This window comes from Capsicum annuum, chromosome 9 (assembly GCF_002878395.1).
Source record: "Capsicum annuum cultivar UCD-10X-F1 chromosome 9, UCD10Xv1.1, whole genome shotgun sequence".
Lineage (NCBI taxonomy): Eukaryota > Viridiplantae > Streptophyta > Magnoliopsida > Solanales > Solanaceae > Capsicum > Capsicum annuum.
The window spans coordinates 50,715,450-50,730,477 of record NC_061119.1 but is presented as its reverse complement, the minus strand read 5'-3'; the positions used below and the strand labels follow the sequence as shown (position 1 = coordinate 50,730,477).

Below are 15,028 nucleotides of genomic sequence, written 5' to 3'. Positions count from 1 at the left end.
GATAAGAAAAACCATCTTAGAGAGGAAAAGTTGTGAAAATACTTGGGGTATTGAATTCATGGTTCATACTAGTGTTATAATGTTATGTGTAGTAAGTTAGGATTCAAGTTAGGCTTGAACATGGTGAGAGAATTTAGTTCAGACCAAACATTAGTATATGAAGTTATATGAACCCGTGTAAGCATGGTATTAAATGGGAGAAAATGTAGTTAAAAAGAGTATTTGAGGAGTGTTTCAGAGCTTGAAAAACTAGCAGTTGCATTGTCTAAGGCCTAGAAATTCTAACTAGTTTGTGTTTAAGAAGCCTATGTCCCATGTTATAAAGTTATAGCAATACTAAGAATTCCTTCTTCAGATATCTCACTCAAGTCATACCCAAGATTCTTTTTTTCTTAATGTTATTATAACTTCTTGCTAAGAGTGCTGAAGAAATATTCTAGTTGAGTGTAAGCTTTCAATATAATTCAGTCCGTATAGCCAGCAATTTAGTTTAGTAATCAGACAAACAAGTTCCCATAGTTTTTCTATCTTTCCTATTCTTGAGGTAATTCATTCACGTCCATGCAAGTTGTAAATTAAGTTTAGTCCAAGCATCATGTTTATGATTCAACTATTTAGTCATGACTCAATTTGTAAGTGCTCAAAGCAAAACCTCAGTTTTCCAAGTATAGTAGCACAACGACCTGGACATTTCGTTTTTGAGTTATTCCGAGGGAAACTAAGCCATTTGACACCTCTAAACCGTTCCTAATCACTCCTAAATGTTTTTATGATATATTAATCACATAAATTCCTCTTTCTTAACCCTATGAAGTCACTAAACAAATCAAAACACCAAAATATAGTAACTCTCTTCAAATTCTCTCTAGAATACGTCCTAGGGTTTCAACCCAAAGTTCAAGAAAACTCAAAATTTCACCGCCACTTTTCAAAATTGAATCAAGAATTGAAATTCCCAAAGTGAGAGCATCAAGAATATCTATTCAAAGTCACGAATAGCATCCCAAAAGCAAGAGTTCATCCAAAGTTTCTAATCTAAGATATGTGGGGTTTGAACAAGAATAAGTCTTTCGTTCTTGTGCCCAAAGATTTGATTTTTATAAATGAATTTCATATTTTTGCAAGTGGGTCTATACCCAAATTATATTATTTTGAGAATATGAATTGATAAGTTGTTCAAGTCTTGAATTGCATGATTATTTCACTTATTTATGATTTGAATTGATAATTCATGCTATAAATTGCACATTCCTATATTAATGTGATATTTTCAAGTATTTCCAAGATTGGTGCCATGAATTAAGCTTTATTGTAATTGAAATCCTTTAAGAATATACATGCCTTGAGTCCAAGAATGAATTGTTGATACTTTCTAAAGTGTTTCAAGTAGTGTATTGATATTTCCATGCTATTAAAGTTTTAAAGCTTATTGATGATAGTCCAACGAAGTTTCAAGAAAAGATTGTTGTTCACGATTGTTTGAGTCATAAGTACCCCATAGCTAAGAAATTTTTAGATTTTTGTTAAATATTTGACCTTTTGGGTCTAAGCTAAGATAGGGATCCACATTAATTATGGATTAAAGTCAAGAGAAGTATATTTGGTCTTTATTATAGACCCTTGAATTATTTTAAGGTGGATTTCCTAAAAGTTCTGAGCTTAAGTATGCGAGTAGTATTTAGCACCGAGTTGGGTTTGATTCCAAGGTCTCATGCCCCAGAACTACGAGCCACCGTAGAATTATTATTTACCCCAAGTGGGTTAAGAAAGTGATCACTAAAGTGAAGGTTCTGTTCCGATGGTAAGGGTAGAAAAAATCTCCTCAACGTAGGCAAGATGTTGGACTCCATGTCAGCTCACATGGTTTATGTAGGTTAGAAGAAACTCCCAAAGCAGTCCCGTACTCTAATTAAGATAAAAATATATATGTTAAAAGTTTGAATTTTTAGAATTCCTAAGTTCCCAATCCTAAAGTTACAAAGTTCTCAAGTCCTAAAGTTCTGAAATCTCTAAGTTTCAAAAGAAGACCCCTACTCTTTAAATAGTTTATAGATTTAAAGTCTTAGTATATCTTTTGAAAGTTAATATTTTAAGATTTCCAAAGTTTTAAGTCCCAAAGTCTCTAAAAGTGTTACAGTCTTTAAGTTCCAAGTCCTAAGTTCCCTAAAGTGCTGTAATTCTTAAGTTTCAAAAGAAGTTCGTTATTTTCATATGATTTAAGTGTATGTCCTGAAAGTTATTATTTTAAGATTTCATCCAGTTGACAAGATTTGAGAACAGGAAGAGGATACAAATTTTAGAATAAAGTGTAATGACTCACGAGACTCATACTAATGCTTCCTTATTCATGATTCATGAGACTTAGATTTTAGTTTTTGCTCAAGCTATGAGAGTCATTTATATCAGCATGCATGATTTCTATAAAGATTGATTATATTGTTTAACTATTGCATACACCCCCATATACTCAGTACATCCTCAAAGTACTGATCCACATATATGTCTATGTGCTACATTGTCTCATAATGTAGGTACAAGTTATAGCGCATACACCATATCCAGCCAGTTCGCAACTTTCAGTCAGCAGGTGATGAGTCATTTTGATTTAAGGGCTCGAGTCAGTTATACAGTTTGAGAAGTATTGTATATTCTTTATTCAGTCGTATTGAGTTAAGATAGTTGGGAATCATGACCCGGATACCTATAGTCAGTACTAGTAGAGGCTTCATAGACATTCAGTAGTGTTGATGTATTTAGTTTCAGTTTGGTTTGTAATAGCAGAGTTGTAATCTAATAAATTCAGATTTGAATTTATCCAATTCAGAAGTGTTTTTATATTTCCGCTGATTTTATTCAAATTTATGTATTTTATTCAGTTGCTTGTAAGTATGCCAGTAGAAGGGTTAGCTTTGAATCACTTGTGATCCTAAGCACCGTGTGACGTCTTGGGACCCGTTTTCGGGGCGTTACATTTTTAAAGTCAAATCTTTATACAAAATCATTGATTATGTTCTTATACGTACAAATTGATCTACAGAATTTCGTGCAACTAAAACAATGAATAATTCATAAAAAGAAATTTTTTATTTTTGGTACATATTGCATATCATAATTCTATAGATTAGATAATAAATTAATAGTGCATAGTGAAAGGTAAGAGCTACACAATTTTATTTTTTGTTCACCTCTTTTCTTTTTAGTGCGATAGTTCATTTTTTTTGAGTCTCAAAACATTGCATAATGATATTCACATGAACTGCATCATCTAGTAAGTCCAAACTTTTGATATACCCTTATAATATGACTTTTTTAACTTTGAACTCCATTTAGCTGTCATTAAAAATAAAAATTAGTCACTAAAAATATAAAGAAACTTAACGCTCATTATACACAAGAAAGATACATAAAGAGTTATAATCGAATGTCTTTTCAGAGAGAACAAGAGTAATAAATATGATAATAGTGCTATATAGTGTTGCATTTAATATTTGCGTAAAAAGTATCAAATACCTTTGTAAGGAGTAAAACTTACATCAATCAAAAGAGAATCATCACATGTGTAATATAAACCTTAATTTTTTTGGGAAAGATAAACCTTTAATTTTTTTGACAACTTCATTCGGCAACAACATGCTTGTTTCATTCAATTTTTCCATAAAAAAATTTTAACTGAAAGAGAAACACAAAAAATTGTTACAAGAGGACAATACCTGTTAATTGTTGATTATACATAATTTATATATAATCTTTAAATTCTTTAACTAAAAATGATAAAGAAAGACAGAAGGATGACGATAATGAATGTAAAAGGGCAACTTGAATTAAAAACAATAAAACTCAAAATAAAAAGAAAAATAGAAGTAGAAGAAAGGTTGTATTTTTGAAGTAAAATATGATCAAAATATTACTTAAATAGAATTATAGAATTTTTTTTTTATATAAGACAAAAATTCTAATTGATTTAGGAGTATTAAATATTATGATTTGTTACTTAGATAAAATAAGGACTTTAACTAATTTGTTAATGTTTAATATATAAGTAGAATTTTACTTGAAGAATATAGGAAAAGACCATTGAATTTGGAACTTAAAAAAGTAAAGGAAGTAATTTTTTTTCTAAAAAGGTATGTTTTTGCCTTTTTGGGTGTGCACGTGTTTGTCTTTTTGGATATTATTAACTTTGTAGTATATATTAGTGTTTATGTATAACTAAAATTTTATTTAAGGAATATAGGAAAAGACAATATTAAATCTTCTTACAATCAAATTTTGTTGATTTTGAATTCTTAAACTCATGAAAAAGTATTAGTTGCTATTAATTCTGATGACTTCTAGTAACGAAAGGTTTTATCATAAATATATTTAATTAATTTTTAACTTTTAAATATTAGAAAAAAATAGTGAAAAGATGATTTTGTCTAAAACAAAGACTTTTATTAAAGGGCAACAAGTTCAAACGACATTTCTAAGGTCCTTCACACTTTTAATACATTATAGATATAGATTTTATATATATATATAGAGAGAGAGATTATAGATATAGATGTATATTATAAATAGATATAGATTATATATTATAGATATAAATTATAGATATAGATATAGATATAGATTCTAGACATAAATATAGATTTCTTTTCTGTTGATTTTTCCTCCAATTCTTTTTTCTTCTATTGATTTATTTTAATTCCTAAGTTAGCAATTCTAGTGAAACATTATTTTTCCTCTACTCTTTCTCATGCTTCTCTTTATCTCTTGTATCCTTTTACCTCTCTCTTTTATATGTAATCTCTCTCTCTTTCTTTCTTTTTTTTTTTTTAATGTTTTAATCCCTTTCTTACTTTCCTATAGATTATGACATCGAAATTACTAAAAAAATTAATAAAAATACATCAAATTCAATAAGAGCTCGTTTGGATAAGATTAAAATCTGATCAAATCAACTTTTAATTTCTTTTAACCTTTTTATGTGTTTGGTGAAATTAAAAAGAGCTTAAAAAAAATCTAAAAACTGATTAAAAAAATAAAAAAGTGAGAAGTTGGGTACCTTAGGCCCTAGCCTTTTACTTTTTAGATTAAAATTCTTTTATGTTTGACCAAAATATTTACCCTTTTACCCTTATATTTTCCTTCAATTCCAATAATACCCCGAACTTGTAGCCCTTAAATATATAATTTTTCTTTCTTTTTCTCTTGGTTGCTTCCCCGTCTCTTTCCTCCAATTTCCTCTTTATCTTTCTCCTTTGTTTTTAGAGAATCCATTATTACATCGGAGGTTTACATTTTAACATAGCCAAATTAGTATGAACTTGCAATATTACAATATAATACTATTTTTATATAAAAAAATGTCCTAAATTTTTATTTTTTAACGTTTAAAAATTAAAAAGTAAATTATATTTATAAATTGACCTCAGATAATCACTTTACACTAAAGGTGCATTTAAATAGAAATATTTTTGAATTATTAGAATTAAAAATTATAAATAATTCATCTTACTTATGGTGTTAACAATTTTAAGGATATTTAAGTCACTTTGACAATAAATTCTATCCAAACACTTATCTACTTAATTTATAAGTATTTATTTTAAACTTTTAATCACTTAAGCTAAAAAGTTATTTTTTTAACTAATTATAAATTTCTTTTGAATTCTTGTAGGAAATTATTCACAAGCCTGCTGTCAAAATTTTCGCCACCTAACTAAATATGTGCACCAATAGTCATGATCTAAAATAGAGCAAAAAATCATGTTGTTCGAACTATATAACAATGTAGTATAAGAACCAATTACAACTTCACATAATGAAAACAAACATCTATGTACGTTTATATATATTGCAATAGTCTATTTAATTGAGATTAAAAGAAAATTACTATTATAATCTGCATACGGTTAATCATAAAGCTTTCTAATTTCTATCATTATTTTCTGAATTTACTCAACCTTTTGTACTCTTGTCTTCCACGCTTCTTCACAGTGCGCTTGAATTGTTATGGTCATTCTCCCTTGTTTAAACTACAAATGCACAAGTTGCACATACTATGAAATCTGATAAATGAGATTGTTTAGGCATTACTAGGAGCAGGAACCGTCAGTTCATAAATTGGTGCATCAGTTATAAGGAATTTTATGTAGAAATAAATAAAATAAAATCAATTGTATATGGATGTTATTATTAATGAAACATTAAGAGGAACAAATTAAATTACTATCAATACCACAAATTCGCTATTTTTCGAACGAAAGTTCCGATTGAAAAAAAGTAGTCGCAAATTTTCGACTACTTCAGTCGGAAAATTTACTTTTTTATTATTATTTTTTTATCAAATATTTTTTCGATACTCTTTGAGACTACAACAGTCAGAATATTTGACGGTAAATTCCATAAAATATATATACCGACTGTTGTAGTCGAAAATATAAATAATTAAATAAATATATTAATAAATATATAATCAGTACCAATGTATTTTTGATCACTGTAGTCGGAAATATAAGTAATTAAATAAATAAATTAATAAATATATATTTTCGATCACTGTAGTCGGAAATACTAATAGCTAAATTAATATATAACTAAATATATAATCATAGCAAATTAAATAATTATTTAAATAAATTATTACCAATATATTTTGGACCACTGTAATCGAAAAAATAAATAATCAAATAAATAAATTATTAAATATATATTTTCGACCACTGTAGTCAAAAATATAAATAATCAAATAAATAAATTATTAAATATATTTCCAACCACTGTAGCTGAAAATATAAATAATCAAATAAATAAATTATTAAATATATATTTCCGACCACTGTAGTCGAAAATATATTTAAATAAATTATTACCAATATATTTTCGACTACTATAGTCAAAAAATAAATAATCAAATAAATAAATTATTAAATATATTTTCGAACAATGTAGTCGGAAATATAAATAATCAAATAAATAAATTATTAGCTATATATTTCCGATCACTATAGTCAGAAATACTAATAGCTAAATAAATATATGACTAAATATATAATCATATCCTTACATAAATTAAATAATTATTTAAATAAATTATTACCATGGTACTTCTGACCATTTTAGTCAAAAATATAAATAATCAAATAAATAAATCATTAAATATATATTTTTGACTACTGTAGTCGAAAATAATAATATCTAAATAAATATATGAATAAATCTATAATCATACCTTTATATAGAAAATTACTAAATAATTAAATATAATAAAAATATTTTCGACTATTGTAATAAGAAATATTATAAATAATTAAATATATTAAATTTCTATTCGACGGAAGTAGTCGAAAATCTATATTTAATTATTTAATAATATATATAAGATATAAAATAAACATATCAACACTTTCCAATACCCTGGAAATTATATTTAATTATTTAATAATGTATATAAGATATAAAATAAACATATCAACATTTCTCTCACTGCCGTCTCTTTCTAAACCCTAGAAATTGGCAGTATCTCTTCACTCTACGTTGTCTCTCTCAAAAATATATAATCAAACCAATACCTTACAGCCCCTCTGTCTAAACCCTAGTTCACAATCTCAGACAAAAAATACCACAACTCGACGATTTGAAGGCAACAGCGACTTGGTGGTGACGACGATGACGACTTGGTAGTGACGGCGACGGCGAGTTAGAGGTTTGTTGTCTTTCTTCTATATTAGAACCTCTTTTTTATAAATGATTAAAATTATTTTTATGTATATAGTAAGTGTTGAGCCCTCTACAACTAATTCTTTTTGAAATATTGAATCCTTTTAATTGAAATTTTGGGTTGATAAGAAAATTGATTTTGTTCTTAGCGTCGTTTCAGTCCTTAGTTATGTCATTTATGAATTTACTAGACTGGTTGTTATATGTACTGGAGTTGGAGTAAAATGTGTTGGATAGCTTAAAAGTAGAAGTTGTCCTACATGATTGTTGTTCTCTGTTACAGGACTTGACTGAGTGATATCTTAGTTTTCAGATATTGTTTTCCATTAGTAAGTCAATAGCTAGGTTTATCTGGTGTGTTTACAAATTGGATGGTTCTGTTTTTGTGGAAGTTCTAGTCGATCTTGGTTCTTTTTGTATGAGTGACCTTGTTTGAGAGTTGTAAGATGATATACTGTTGGTCGTGAATGGTATAAAGTTGTTGCTAACATTTACTAAGCTAGTGATAATATTTCAATGGAAAGCCAATGAAGTTGATTATCCATAGTGAAAGAATAAAAGAGGTTCAACAAATCAACACTTTTTTTTAGAAGGGCTACAATCATCAATTTTGAATTTTTTTTAACTGATATTTTAAGATGGCTCTATCAATGTATGAACGATATCCTAGTCATATATATAAGTTTCATCGGAAATGGCTTTAAGCAGAATTCTATGTGTATCTATATTGAGTATCCGTTTCCTTACATTTCTTGATAATATTGCATACTATGTACTTATTCCACTTAAGTATACGTTTCTTGAGTATCCGTTTCCCTACTTTTTGTTAAAAACAACAATTTTCATTGTTACAAAGGTAGACATCTCAAAATAATCTACATGTTCAAGGTCAAATGTATATTTATTAGAGTCCTTTCTTGTTTCATATCACAGCTGATAATTTTCCCTTTTCGATTTAGATCCAAAAGTGACTAGAAGTAAGTTGGAACTGACTCTTGGAGCAGGTACTTAGATATCCATTAACATCATCTTTCTTTTGTATATCATTTGAATTTTCTTTTTCATTGGGGTAAATGTTCAAAACATAGCCATAATGATAAAGGATGATGGAGAGACAAGTATATTAGGTTTCATAAATGTATGGAAAGTGGAGTTGAGATTGTGATGTTTTTTTCTTTTTTATTTTTTGGATAACCTGTGATTATTGATTTCCTTCCAGTTTGTGGTGGAGTATTAAGTGGTGATAACTTGTTTAGCTATCTGGTTTTACAAAAAGAGAAAACTTAGTCCATCCCACTTCCTCTCACAAAGAAATTCTTGTACATTTTTAGACATGATGTTGAGGGAGGCAGCATATACTTTCATGTCCCATTCTTCTCTTATACAGAACTTGAAGAAACCACGGATGTTTTAGTTCCTCTAGAGTACTTGGAGATGGGGGTTTTGGAACTGTTTACTATGGTGAGTAACTTCCTAATCCAACTGAGCTATACATCAACTATTTCTTCATGTGCCTAATTCTTGTTCATCAATGAACAGGAAAACTTAAGGATAGAAGAGAAGCTGCTGTACAGCGCCTCTACGAGCATAACTGCAAGCAAATGGAGCAGTTTGTAAATGAAATTGAGATCCTTACCAGACTGAGGCACATTAATCTTGTCACTCTCTATGGCTGCACTTCAAGGTGCAACCATGACTACTCCTTGTCTACGAATACATTCCGAACGGAACTCTTGCTGATCACCTCCAGGTGACAGAGTGAAGGATCGATCACTCACGTGGCCAGTCTGCATGAACATTGCCATAGAAACTGCTGGTGCATTGGCATACTTGCGTGCTTCTGACGTAATACATTGTGATATCAAGACTAACAACATACTCCTTGATCACAACTTTAGTGTTAAAGTTGCAGATTTTGGGATTTCAAGGCTCTTCCCTAATTATGTCTCACAACATACTCCTAGTTCTTGTTCTTGTTTTTGGTTGTGACATTTAGATGTTTAATCTATTTGATTTGATATTTGTTTTGGATGTTTTAAAGTGGTTGTATTTATAAATTTTTGTCTGTGTTTGATCCTATTATTAAAAATACATTAGTTATGTTGTTTATAATCTGAGAGCAGTATAAGCTAATGCAAGATTTAATTATATAATTACTGGGTGAATATTTTTATTAAAATTCTGGTAAAAGTGGTCAGAAGAATAATTATTAAATAAATATTTATTAGCTTTTTGACTATAGTAATCGGAATAATAATAATTATTAAATAATTATTTATTAATTTTCCAACTACAGTAGTCGGAATAATTATAACTATTAAATAGTTATTTATTAATTTTGTGACTACAATAGTCAGAATAATTATAATTATTAAACAATTATTTATTTAACTTTCTGACTATAGTAGTCATAATAATTATAAAATTTAACATACCTATTTATTAAATTTTCGACTAGAGTAGTCGGAATATTTATAATTATTAAATAAATATTTATTAAATTTCCAACTATGTTTTCGATAGTTGTCGGAATTTTTTAACTACAGTAGTTGAAAATATTTTTCTTACAAGTTATATTCTGACTATCATAAAATAGTTGGAAAGTAGTCAAAACTACATTATTTTTCAACCATATTCTGATTACATCAGCCATCGGAAAAATGATGATTTCTAGTAGTGTATTGGATACTAAATTTTATTACCTTATAATTGAGAATTCAAGATATACATAAAGCATTAAAAAATATGAACAAATAGAGGAATAGATTGACATATTTATTCTTCTACAGTGACTGTTGAGCTTTTAAATAAATAATTAAGAGAATGTGATCCATAAGTAACTTTAGAGTTCGTTTGGTAGAGTGTATGAGAATAATATAAAATATGGTGTGTTAGTAATGCTTGTGTTAGCTATATTCGTATGTTTCTTAAACAGTATTTGGTTTGGTGTATTAAAAATAATATGAATTAAATAATTTCTAAAAATAAAAAAATTACAAAAATATCTTTCATATATATGTTGGAAAGGATGTAAATTATTTTTTAGGGATAATAGTGTCTTTAATCATGTTAATGCATGTATTGGATCCATTGCATTACTAATACCATGGATTTTAAGGTATTAATAATACACACCTCAATACACAATAGAGTGTATAACTAATGCAAACATTAGTTATACATAGGGTGCAAAAGTATGACAAACAAGGTATTAGTAATAGACATTAAACTAATGCATGAATTAATTTTTTAATACACTCTACCAAAAGACCCCTAGGTTTTATGATACAGTATATTATATAAGTACCAATAATTAAGAAAAATGTTAAAAAGTTGAGAAAAAAGATCAATATTTTACCTAGATTGAAAGACGTTTGATTGATTGTTACACAATTTATTTTCATAAAACTCACAGTTTCGAAATAGGAAAAATTATAGAAAGTAACATATCTAAGACAATAATTACAATAAATAGCAACATTTTTGCAAAATTACTGTAATGACCTAAAAATTTGATGAAATGTGTGAAATTTATTATTTTATGTGATTTGACTATTTTGCCCCTCCCCATAGCTGCATTATGGTATTTTTTGGGGTGTGGAACTGATTGACATGATTTCTGATGCATTTTGGTATCATTTATGTAATATTGTGATTTTTGATGGCTCCGAGGACCTTATTTTGGTCTTATGTGGATATCTTTAGATTCGTGTGACGGATAATCAAACGGACTGCACCAACAACTCTAAAATATCAATTTTAGGCTAGGTAGACCTTTGGTTCGTATCCCGGTGCACCCGAGCTTATTTCGACCTATTGATCGAAAAGTTGAAAAATTAAAAATTTGGGTATAGGATCCACATTTGGTCAAAACAAGCTTGGATGGAAAATCCGACTTTGCTAGCAGATCCATAATATCGATTTTAGGGTGTTAGCATATTTGTTATGATTTTACGGTTTTTAAATCTAATTTCGATCCTCGGTTTGGAAAATTATGATTTTGGGGGTCAACTTTGTGAAAACAATTTTTTTTTGAAAATTTGATATTGCCATCGCGTCTGAAACATTGAATTTAGTACGATTGCATAGTTTGTTTTCATGTATCGGACTCCGAACGAATTTCGGGCACCCCGTCGAAGTCCGATCGACCAAAGAAAAAATAGCTATTGTAGAAAATCTGCAATAAATAGCAGATTTTCACCTCTTTTTGACCCATTTGCTCATTTTCATCTTGACTCTTGTGAGTTAAACCCTAAAATAGTGTGGGAGCTTAAAATTAAAGTTTGTGAGAGTTTGGGAAGCTAGATTAACACCCATTTCTTGATTTTGTTACGAATTTAAGGTAAGGATTCACCTTTTTCTTAGTAATTTCTTGATTAATTTCTCAAAACCCCAAAAATCTTAGAGCTTGATTTTAAACTTCAATTTCACTTGAATAGTATTTTTATCTTATAATTTCTAATTTTCATCAGTTTAACCCTTAAAACAACTCCGATTCTTGTTTTTAATCCGGATTTGAAAGATTTTTGCCCGGTAAAGCTTAGAAATAGTTTTTCTTAAATTTGAACCTCGTTTTTGACTCAATTTGACTTGGATTTTCAGATGTAGATTTCTTAAAATATAGGAAACATGTTTTTGAAGTAAAGGTTTAATTTTGCCCTTCTTTTTTGAAAACTCGTTTCAGGGGTCCATTTTGACCCCGAACCAAAAGTAGTCAATATGGGCATCGTTGGTTTTGTTTTGAAACGTATATTCCACATTTGATGTTTTTAGTAGAGTTTGATATTTTTCATGAAAAGTATGATTGTGGGTTCTAAGTGTAGCGGATCAGTTTCGGCTTTTAAGGTAGGTTATGGCTTAAATCTTTCAGACTGGGCTGGGTAGTAAATGATGATACAAAATGCATGTTAAGGGTGAGAAATAATTATAAAAAATGAATATTTATGTTTTGTGCCCGTGTGGGGGCCTATATGTGATGTAATTGTCAAAATTGAGTTATTATGTGATATGTGTAACCATAAGGGGTCCTATGTGATATTAATAATATTGAATACATATGAATAATTGTATTGTGTTGGTAATATTCTTAATATGGTACCATTGATGTATTTTTATTATATTCATACTTTATTTGGCATATGAGACATGTGAAAATTCGTAGATGAAACTGAAATAATGAGTAGATATTGACTCACATGATTGTGGAAATATATCATTGTGGTTGGTTTTGAAAATACTCATCGTTGTGAGCATTACATCCTCATATAACGCTCATTCATGAAACATTAGTACTAGCGTGACAACATCTGAGAAACACTGACAACATTTTTTTAAACCCCCTTCCCCCGAGGGATGTGTCAGGGAGGAGATATTGTAACACCTTATAAAACCCTTTCCGAGGGATGTGCCATAAAGGAGATATGAGATATGGGGATTGTAAATGGGTTGACAAACCCCCCATGGGTCCTATGTTGGGAGGCTTACCTCCGTAGGTGTCTACGGGGATTGTGCGACAATCCCAGAGGTTGCGCGACGACCTCGTACATCATCATTATCATCATAATATACATTGCACTTACTTTATTGTGTTATGTTGTGTTGTATTTCCATATTGACTTGCCATCTATGTATTTATCGTATTTTCTTTTACTTGTATTTAATGATCTTGTATATGCATGTTCCCCCTTGTTTTTCTTATATGTGATATAATATGTACTTTTGTTCTATCTTGGTGTAAAGTTACAATATATGTGAGATACATTAGAACTGTTAGTGCAAGCGGAGTGGGATACCGTTGTGGGATATTTTTTGATTGCAGGTGACGTGCCCTTAGTGTATATTTTGTATGCTTTATATAATACTTTGCTTGATCGGCCTATGATACCTACTAAGTACAAGTTGACCGTACTCATGCCTACTGCGCTCTTTCGGTGCAGGTCCTAGCTCGAGTGCACCTCAACTTGCTTGACTTAGACGTTTGTTGAAGCTTCCAAGGTAGCGGTTGGACATTCATGTGTCCGAAGTTCACCTCTATCTTTCTATAGTAGTTATGTCTTTATTAGTATTCGGAGACAAATATTATTCCTTTATGGTTATTTTTCTAATATATCTGACTTTTGGGTTGTATTAGTAGTTCTTACACTATTGACATCTGGTTTTGGGCATGATTGGTATTTTGGATAAGTTCTTTCTGCATTGTTATGATTACTTATATGGTTCAGCTTCATTCTAGAAGCCTTACCTTGGGATATTTCTATTATTCTTTTTCTTTTATTGTATTGATTTGGGTGACAGGCTTACTTGTCAAGTTAAACCATGATAAGTGCCATCATGATCTTTATTTTTAGGTCGTGACAAATTCGTGTCAGTCCAGCCAGGTTTTATTAGTCTCAACTGTGTAAGAGTGGGATGTCTAATTGAGTCTCGTGGATTAGTATGTAGACGTCCATATCTATCTTTGAGAGGCTATAAAATGTCTTTAGGAAAATTTTTCTTATTTTATTCCTTACCGTGCGAAGTTCTTTCATATGTTGTGTTCTGAGTTATGTTTCTCTCTTTTTGCAAATGGTGTTGACTAGGTCCCACAAGAGTAGTGATGCAGAGCCTTCACCTAGAGGGCGAGCCTCGAGTCGTGGATGAACTCGAGAGAGGGGACAACCATGTGGTGCAGCCCCGTCTAGGAGAAGTGCTAGAGGGCTCTCCCCTGAGCCTCATGTTGAGTAGGTTAGAGGTGTGGGTCCTACTCTAGTTCTTCAGAGTTTGTCTTTCCTAGTATTGAAGGGATTGTTAGTTTATTTGCTGACCCATTTAAAAGGTTCTTCTTTGGTTATGTCGGGTGTTCCTCCAGTTAAGAGTGCGTATCCTTCTGTTACACCTGTTTCTAGTTTAGGTACTCCTCAGACCCCGAGTCCCATTCCACGTTCAGTGCTGACATCTGACTATGGGGTTCTGAGATTAAAAGCTCAACCATCATCTATGTTACCTCCTCAGATGGGATCATAGCGTGCCAAATTTACCATGTCTCCTCTCATGGCTAGTGCAGTGATATCTTTTGAGTATTAAAAGAGGTTTGAGAGGCTTACACGGTTGGGTCCTCCTAGATTTGGTGGTGTAGTGGGCGAGGATGCCTACGAGTTTTTGATTGATTACAGAGAGAAGTTGCATAATTTAGGTTTAGTTGAGTCCTATAGAGTTGCTAATATATATTATCAGTTGAAAGATGCGGTGAGAGATTGGTGGAGGTCGCTTATCAGTTATAAACCCTGTGATTCTCCCGAGATAACTTGGGATTAGTTCGCTGAGGCTTTTCTTGAGAGATTTATTC

General features: G+C 30.1%; 1 long non-coding RNA gene across 2 annotated transcripts; it reads left to right on the top strand.

Annotated features, from left to right (window-relative positions):
• The first annotated feature begins 7,452 nt into the window (after positions 1 to 7,452).
• LOC107842793 lies at positions 7,453 to 9,809 on the top strand. 2 transcript variants are annotated; one of them, XR_001666093.2, is made up of 4 exons: positions 7,453 to 7,690; positions 8,664 to 8,708; positions 9,036 to 9,165; positions 9,244 to 9,809. It is a non-coding gene; the product is annotated as an uncharacterized LOC107842793 (long non-coding RNA). The 2 variants fall into 2 exon arrangements; XR_001666094.2 differs by lacking the exon at positions 8,664 to 8,708.
• The last annotated feature ends 5,219 nt before the right edge of the window (positions 9,810 to 15,028 follow it).